This window comes from Apium graveolens, chromosome 10 (genome assembly GCF_009905375.1).
Source record: "Apium graveolens cultivar Ventura chromosome 10, ASM990537v1, whole genome shotgun sequence".
NCBI lineage: Eukaryota > Viridiplantae > Streptophyta > Magnoliopsida > Apiales > Apiaceae > Apium > Apium graveolens.
The window spans coordinates 95,920,808-95,928,064 of record NC_133656.1 but is presented as its reverse complement, the minus strand read 5'-3'; the positions used below and the strand labels follow the sequence as shown (position 1 = coordinate 95,928,064).

Here is a 7,257-nt window from a genome sequence, read left to right as displayed (position 1 = left end):
GATTGCTAGATAAATTTTTTGTTATGTTTATGCAGTTATACTCTACTTGTAAGAACTAGGTATCCACTCTAACATCTTTTGGATATATATAAATTTTGTGTTATGTTTCTCTCGTAAGTAGAAATAGTCCCAGATTTTGTGATTAAAGCATCTTTGTCCCTTAAATTAGTCCGTTTAATAATCATACTTGGTAACCTAATAGTTTCTTATATGACGGGCTTGTTTCTTTTGTTATGTTGTGTAGGATCCTTCAAAATTGAGAATCAAGATATCTCCAATCTCGAAGAACCACTTTTGGATCATCAGAATATTAAAGATGAGGCCAGGGGGTGTGATACTGTGACTCCTTACGAAAATGCCAGTTTTTTCCAAACTATGTTTTTCTCTTGGATAAATTCTTCACTTGCATTAGCTGTTGAGAAGAAAACCTTGGAGCTTGATGATGTCCCTCAACTAGGCCCTTCTAATAGTGTTTTTGGGGCATTTCCTTTGTTCCAAACAAGGCTTCTTAAGTCATCGTTACAAGCTGATAATATTAGTAATGTTGGTCGTAGTAGTAATAGAATTTTTACTACAGATCTTGGGCTTGCTAAGGTTTATTTCTTGTTGGCTTGGAAGGAAATTATCTGGACAGCTCTCCTCGCCATAATTTATACACTAGCTCGTTACGTGGCTCCTTATCTTATTGATAACTTTGTTCAGTGCCTTAATGGCAAAGAAGTATTCAGACATCAGGATATATTCTTGCTTTGACCTTTTGTACGGCAACTTTTGTTGAGGTTTTCATACAGAGACATTGGATCTTCAAGCTGCAACAAATTGGAATTAGGATTCGAGGAGTGACAACTGTAATGCTGTACGATAAGAGTTTGACACTTCCCTCTTGGTCCTCACAATTGCAAGACGACCTGGGCGGTGGTCGCAGTGGAGGAGAACTTATCAATGCTGTGGCTGTTGATGTCGAGACAATCCAAGGTTTCATTGTGTCCATACATGATACATGGTTAATCTTTCTCCAAATCGGTTTAGCTTTACTAATTTTATACATGAAGTTAGGACTTCTTGCTTCTGTTGGTGCTTTTGGGGTCACATTATCTTTTATGATAGCAAGCTCTCTATTAATGAAATGGCAGGAGAAGTTTCAAAAGAAACTAATGGCATGTAAGGATAATAGAATGAAGGTGACTATCGAGACTTTAAGGAATATGAGAGTTCTTAGGTTTCAAGGATGGGAATTGAGTTTTGTATCCAAGATTCTTCAACTAAGAAAAGTAGAGATGCAATGGCTGAAGAAATATTTATATAGTTCAGTTGTAATAGAATTTTTCTATGGGATTGGTCCGACTTTTGTGGCTTTGTTCACTTTTGGTTCTTGTATATACATCGGAATCCCACTTGAAATGGGGCAAATTTTGTCTGCACTGGCTACCTTTCGGCTTCTTCAAGAGCCAATTTACCTTCTCCCAGATACATTATCCTTGTTAGTACAAGCCAAGGTTTCCCTTGCGAGAATCGCCTCTCTTCTTTCCCTTGATGAGCTCAAAGATAATGATTTAGAGAAGTTTCCATTGGGCAGTTCTGATACAGCAGTTGAGATTATAGATGGAAACTTCAGTTGGGGTAATAGTTTATCTACTACTGCAGCAACATTAAAAGACATAAACTTTAAAGTGTCTCGTGGTATGAAGGTTGGCATATGTGGTACCGTTGGTTCTGGTAAGTCGAGTTTACTTTCTTGCATTCTGGGTGAAATGCCTAGAATCTCAGGAGACGTCAAATTTTGTGGGACAAAGGCTTTTGTTTCTCAGTCACCATGGATACAGAGTGGTACTGTTCAAGACAACATACTGTTTGGGAAGAATATGGACCGACAAAGATATGATCAAGTACTCGAAGCATGTTGTCTTAAGAAGGATTTGGAGGTCCTTTCGTATGGTGATCAAACTGTTATCGGTGAGAAAGGTATTAATTTAAGTGGCGGACAGAAACAAAGAATTCAAATTGCTCGCGCTCTTTACCATGATGTGGATATCTATCTATTTGATGATCCTTTTAGTGCTGTGGACGCCCATACCGGTTCTCATTTATTCAAGGTAATTTTTTCATGTTATGGTTTTGCACTACACACACAAGTGGAAAGATTATCAGATTTCTAGTTTGGAATACTGCTTTCTGAATTTCTTAATTTTGGATAACAGGAAGTTTTGCTTGGTCTTCTGAGTGGGAAAACTGTTATTTATGTTACTCATCAAGTTGAGTTCTTGAATGCTGCAGATCTAATTGTGGTGTGTTCATTAATAAACTCTTTTTCCTATTATGTAATTTTTGGATTATCAAAACCCTGACTATTTGATATCTTATTCCAACCATGAATTTCTTGGAAGGTCATGAATGATGGTAGGATTGTACAAGTTGGAAAGTATGATGAAATTCTCGTTCCAGGTTCCCATTTTATACAACATGTAGGTGCTCAAAATGCAGCTCTTCCCTCTACACTTGATAACAACAGGGCAGCACCCATTTCTGCCGACAATTTGAAGACGATCATAAGAAATGAAAGTGTGAATGAAAAAGTAGATGATGATGGTGAAGCTGATGGTTCAGCACCTGCAGCACAGCTTGTAAAAGAAGAAGAAAGGGAGAGTGGTAGAGTTGGGTTTCCAGTGTACTGGAAATACATCACAACTGCATATGGAGGTGCTCTGGTAATTTTTGTGATTCTGGCCTCTATCAGCTTACAAATGTTTGAGATAGGAAGCAATTACTGGTTAGCATGGGCAACACCGTTATCAAAAAATGTCAAGCCTGTTGTTAGTGGATCTATATTAATGACCGTCTATGCATCCTTGGCTTTTGGCATATGTTTGTGCAGCCTTGTTGAAAGCTCACTTGTTGTAGCCACAGGCTATAAAACTGCAACAGTACTTTTCCAAAAAATGATTGAGACTATTTTCCGTGCTCCTATGTCCTTTTTGGATGCTACACCTGCTGGAAGAATTCTGAACCGAGTAAGTGGTTGTTGTTTTTTTCGTTTTTCTAGTCAACAATATACTTCTTAATATAATTCACAAGATATGTTATAGAGCCCGAGGTTTGGTGTTTAATGTGAGTATGTGTAAATGTCAGGCTTAAATAAAAAGACAATAATTTTTTAATGTTTGTTCAGAATGATGTGAATTGAAGAGTTTGTGGGTAACGCATATCACAGTAGTATGCAGCAAGTAAGCTGCATTTTGGCTCATTGAACACAATGCATGTTTACATAATTTGAATAATCACAGTTAAGTTTTTTAGCTCAATAAAACGACTTCTATTCTTTATTTACTTTTATATGCAGTATTGTTTTCTCTCCATGAGGGTCCCTTCTTTTTGCCCAAATTAATCGTTTTGGTTCTCATTTAGTTTTTTTTGAGAAAATAATAATGAAGGTAGTACGATATTTATATGGCTAAAGTTTGTTAAAGATTTATGTAAGATTTTGAGGTTGCTGTACTGGTATATAGTACAGGAGGAATGTAATTTCTTCTTAGCTTTTGTAACTAAATTATCAGAAATAGAAAAGTAATGATGCTTCCATCTGCAGCTTGTTTCTTCATGCTTGTTTTAGTTAATAAGTAGTGTACTTGTCTCAATAAATTTTCCTGACTAGTTCGATCGATTTCCTCCTGTATAGTGTTCAACTGATCAAAGTGCCGTGGATACTCGGATTCCGTCCTTGCTTGACGGGCTTATTTCTTTTACAATCCAACTTGTGGGAGTTATTGCTGTGATGTCTACAGTTGCTTGGGAAGTTTTGGTTATATTCATTCCCTTGATTTTCGCCTCCATCTGGTATCAGGTTATACTTTAAACGTTAAAGAATGTGATCCTATTTATAAGATTCTGCTTTCTCCGTCTTTACACTTATAGGAAAATTTAGATACTGCAGTTCCTGTACAACTTTCTGAGCAAATACCCTGTTCGAAAGAACAAACAAACATTAGTTCTGAGATTCTGTCAACTGTGAAGAAAAATGTTTCCTGACACATTTAGACATTGTGAAAAATTATTTATTGAGCTGTAACTTCTATTGAATTAAGATACAGGAATTTAAAATAAACAAGTGGAATTACTTACATTCCAAGGTCCAAAACACCCCATAAGTGGCTCAGTATAGGTATTGTAACAGAACTTTGGTATTTTTTAATGGGGAAATAACTTACAAGTAACCCTTAAATACCTGTGAAGGTAAGATAGAGGGCCTCACAACTCTTGTAAGTCGTAGCTATTGTCAATCTTGTAATCCAGACCAATAATTGTAAACTGTCGTCATCTGCGTTTATTGTTCTGCCGATAAGTTGCCAAATCTCCATTCAGAGTGTATTTCTAAATCAGAAACCTCTTGCCCCGTACTTCAAGCTCTGGGATGGGAAGCCCTGCTAAAAACATCCAACTCTAGCAAGTGAGTGTCCTTGACAGGACTTTAATCATTTTCTTAATGACTATGTGACCACCACTTTTCAGCACACCTATGAAGGATTTACCAAAACAACCATGTTTAATAACATTCGCAACTAATCTCGCTAGTGACACCGAAAATCATCTGATATGTAAATCTTTTTCCTAAGATTGAAAGTTCTAAAGATTTTCCAAGCGGCCTTTAATCTGTAGCTACAGGCCCAACACTAGTGGCCTAAAAGTTATATATGCATATTATAGAAGGCTGTTAAGGAGTTAATCACCAATTCAAGCGTACTAAATTTTTTTAAATGATATAAATTAATATTATATGGTAGTATTTATATAGTATTTATATGTATTTAATATTATATGTGTGTTGGAGTATCATCATGCATTCTTATATATCTAATAATCTGGAATCTTAAAAGATAAGATGTTGGATATTACGGTGACATACTCTCTCAACTTCAATCTATTGCACTACGTTAAGATCCACATATGTGAATCTAGGAATATAGTTATGATTGAAAGGGAATGATGTGGTCGCAAGTAATTGCTGTGCTAAAATTAAGATTACCTCCATTTCTAAATTTTAACCTTAATCTTATTATTGTTATGATCAAACATCATTGTTGTAATCAAGATCAAAATATAGCTACCTTGTTGGAATAAATCTTACCAAGAAGTCGCTCTTCAACTAATCTCTGTATATTGAAACGTCACTTGTATATAAGACCCCACATCTTTCTTATCTCCAAGCATGTGATATAAACACTATACCAGACCATATTCTGAAACGTTAGGCATCCAACATTTGCAGCAATATTATATGCCTGCATCAAGAGAACTATCACGACTGAGTCGGGTATGCGAAGCTCCAGTTATTCAATTTTTTTCGGAAACTATTTCGGGGATAACAACTATTAGGAGTTTTGATCAAGAGGCAAGATTTCAACCAACATATATGAAAATAGTGGATGCGTATTCTCGCCCTGAGTTCCAAGTTGCTGCTGCAATGAAATGGCTGTTGTTGCGATTGGATGCCTTCTCCTGTACTACATTTGCCTTCCTTTTGGTTCTCTCAATGTACTTTAGAAATAGCATAGATCCCGGTATGTATTTTGTAATGTATGTTCATCTTTCATTCACTTGTTTTCCTATCTAGTGGTAAATCTAACTTGCATGTTTTATTTTCATGTACAGCAATTGCAGGTTTAGCCGTAACATACGGACTCACCTTAAACAGCAACCTCTCTGGATTGATATGGTGTTTATGTTATTTGGAAACCAGAATGATATCAGTTGAGAGAATTCTTCAATACATGACCATTCCCAGTGAGGGTCCTCTTACTGTACAAAAAAGCAGATCAAATAGTTCTTGGCCGGCAAGAGGAGAAATTTATATTCATAATTTGCAGGTTCGGTATGCTCCGCATTTACCCCTTATACTACATGGTGTGACATGCACATTTCCAGCAGGAAAGAAAATTGGTATTGTTGGAAGAACAGGAAGTGGAAAATCAACTCTAATACAAACACTTTTCCGGATAGTTGAACCTACAACTGGTTATATAGTTATTGATGGCGTCGATATCTCTTCTATTGGACTTCAAGATTTGAGGTCAAGGCTCAGTATTATTCCTCAGGATCCAACCATGTTTGAAGGAACTATACGTAGCAATTTAGACCCACTTGAGCAGTGCACAGATGCACAAATATGGGACGTAAGTATCTTCCGGATATTCCCTTTCATTTTACGATTGAATAAATAACCCATACATGCTAACTCAATTGTTTTACAATTTCCTTGTAGACTTTAGATAAGTGTCAACTTGGAGACGAAGTCAGGAAGATGGATAAAAAGTTGGATTCTAAAGGTTTGTCCATTTTTCTTTCCAGATATACTTCTGTCTCGTTTTGGTGAATGATTTTCTTTATATCCTACGTTTTGATATAAATGTTTTTTTGTAACGACAATGCACACAGTTCATGAGAATGGGGATAACTGGAGCATGGGTCAGCGACAACTAGTTTGTCTTGGGCGTGTACTGCTCAAGAATAGCAAGGTGTTGATCCTTGATGAAGCAACAGCTTCAGTTGACACAAACACTGATAATCTCATTCAGCAAACTCTCAGGCATCACTTTTCTGACTGTACCCTTGTCACCATTGCACATCGCATAACTTCAGTTCTTGACAGCGACATGGTCTTGCTTCTTAGTCATGGTACAGTCAAAATTCTTATTATTTACAAAATCACGATAGCTCAATTGGTTTTACCACCTAAACTTTTACAGTAAGTTGGTGAAGCTTAATATTCCCTGATAATCTTAGTATTTGCCAATTCTTTCGCAGGTCTCGTAAAGGAATGTGATTCTCCTTCAAGGCTATTGCAAAACAAGTCCTCTTCATTCTCAAAGCTTGTTGCGGAGTATACATCAAGGTCCTCTAGTTCAACTGCAAACTACTAATCAACTTGGGAGAAAAAGGAATTTTGGTAGACTTTTCCGACTTTGGTGGTAATATATCTATGTCAATTTGTTGTGCAGTGTGTGTGGTTATTATTTACTATTCTGTAAACAGAATCCTTTGCACAAATTTCAGTAGCCTATTCATGCCTACTTTTATTATCTTTGATATTGAACTTACTTACAATTTTGTACCCCCTCTGTTCTTGTAAATTATTTCTCATTTATTTCTGTGGCTCAGTACATGGCTAAATATAAACAGTATCTGTATCTGTACTCCTTGTTTGATAAAAACGAGCTAAATTTGTTTTTCTAGTCCAACATTATACATACTCAACCTCTTTTTTAG

At 36.3% G+C, this 7,257-nt stretch overlaps 1 pseudogene; it reads left to right on the top strand.

The window, feature by feature from the left end:
• Window positions 1-356: 356 nt before the first annotated feature.
• Window positions 357-6,942, top strand: LOC141693240 (ABC transporter C family member 3-like; annotated as a pseudogene).
• Window positions 6,943-7,257: the final 315 nt, after the last annotated feature.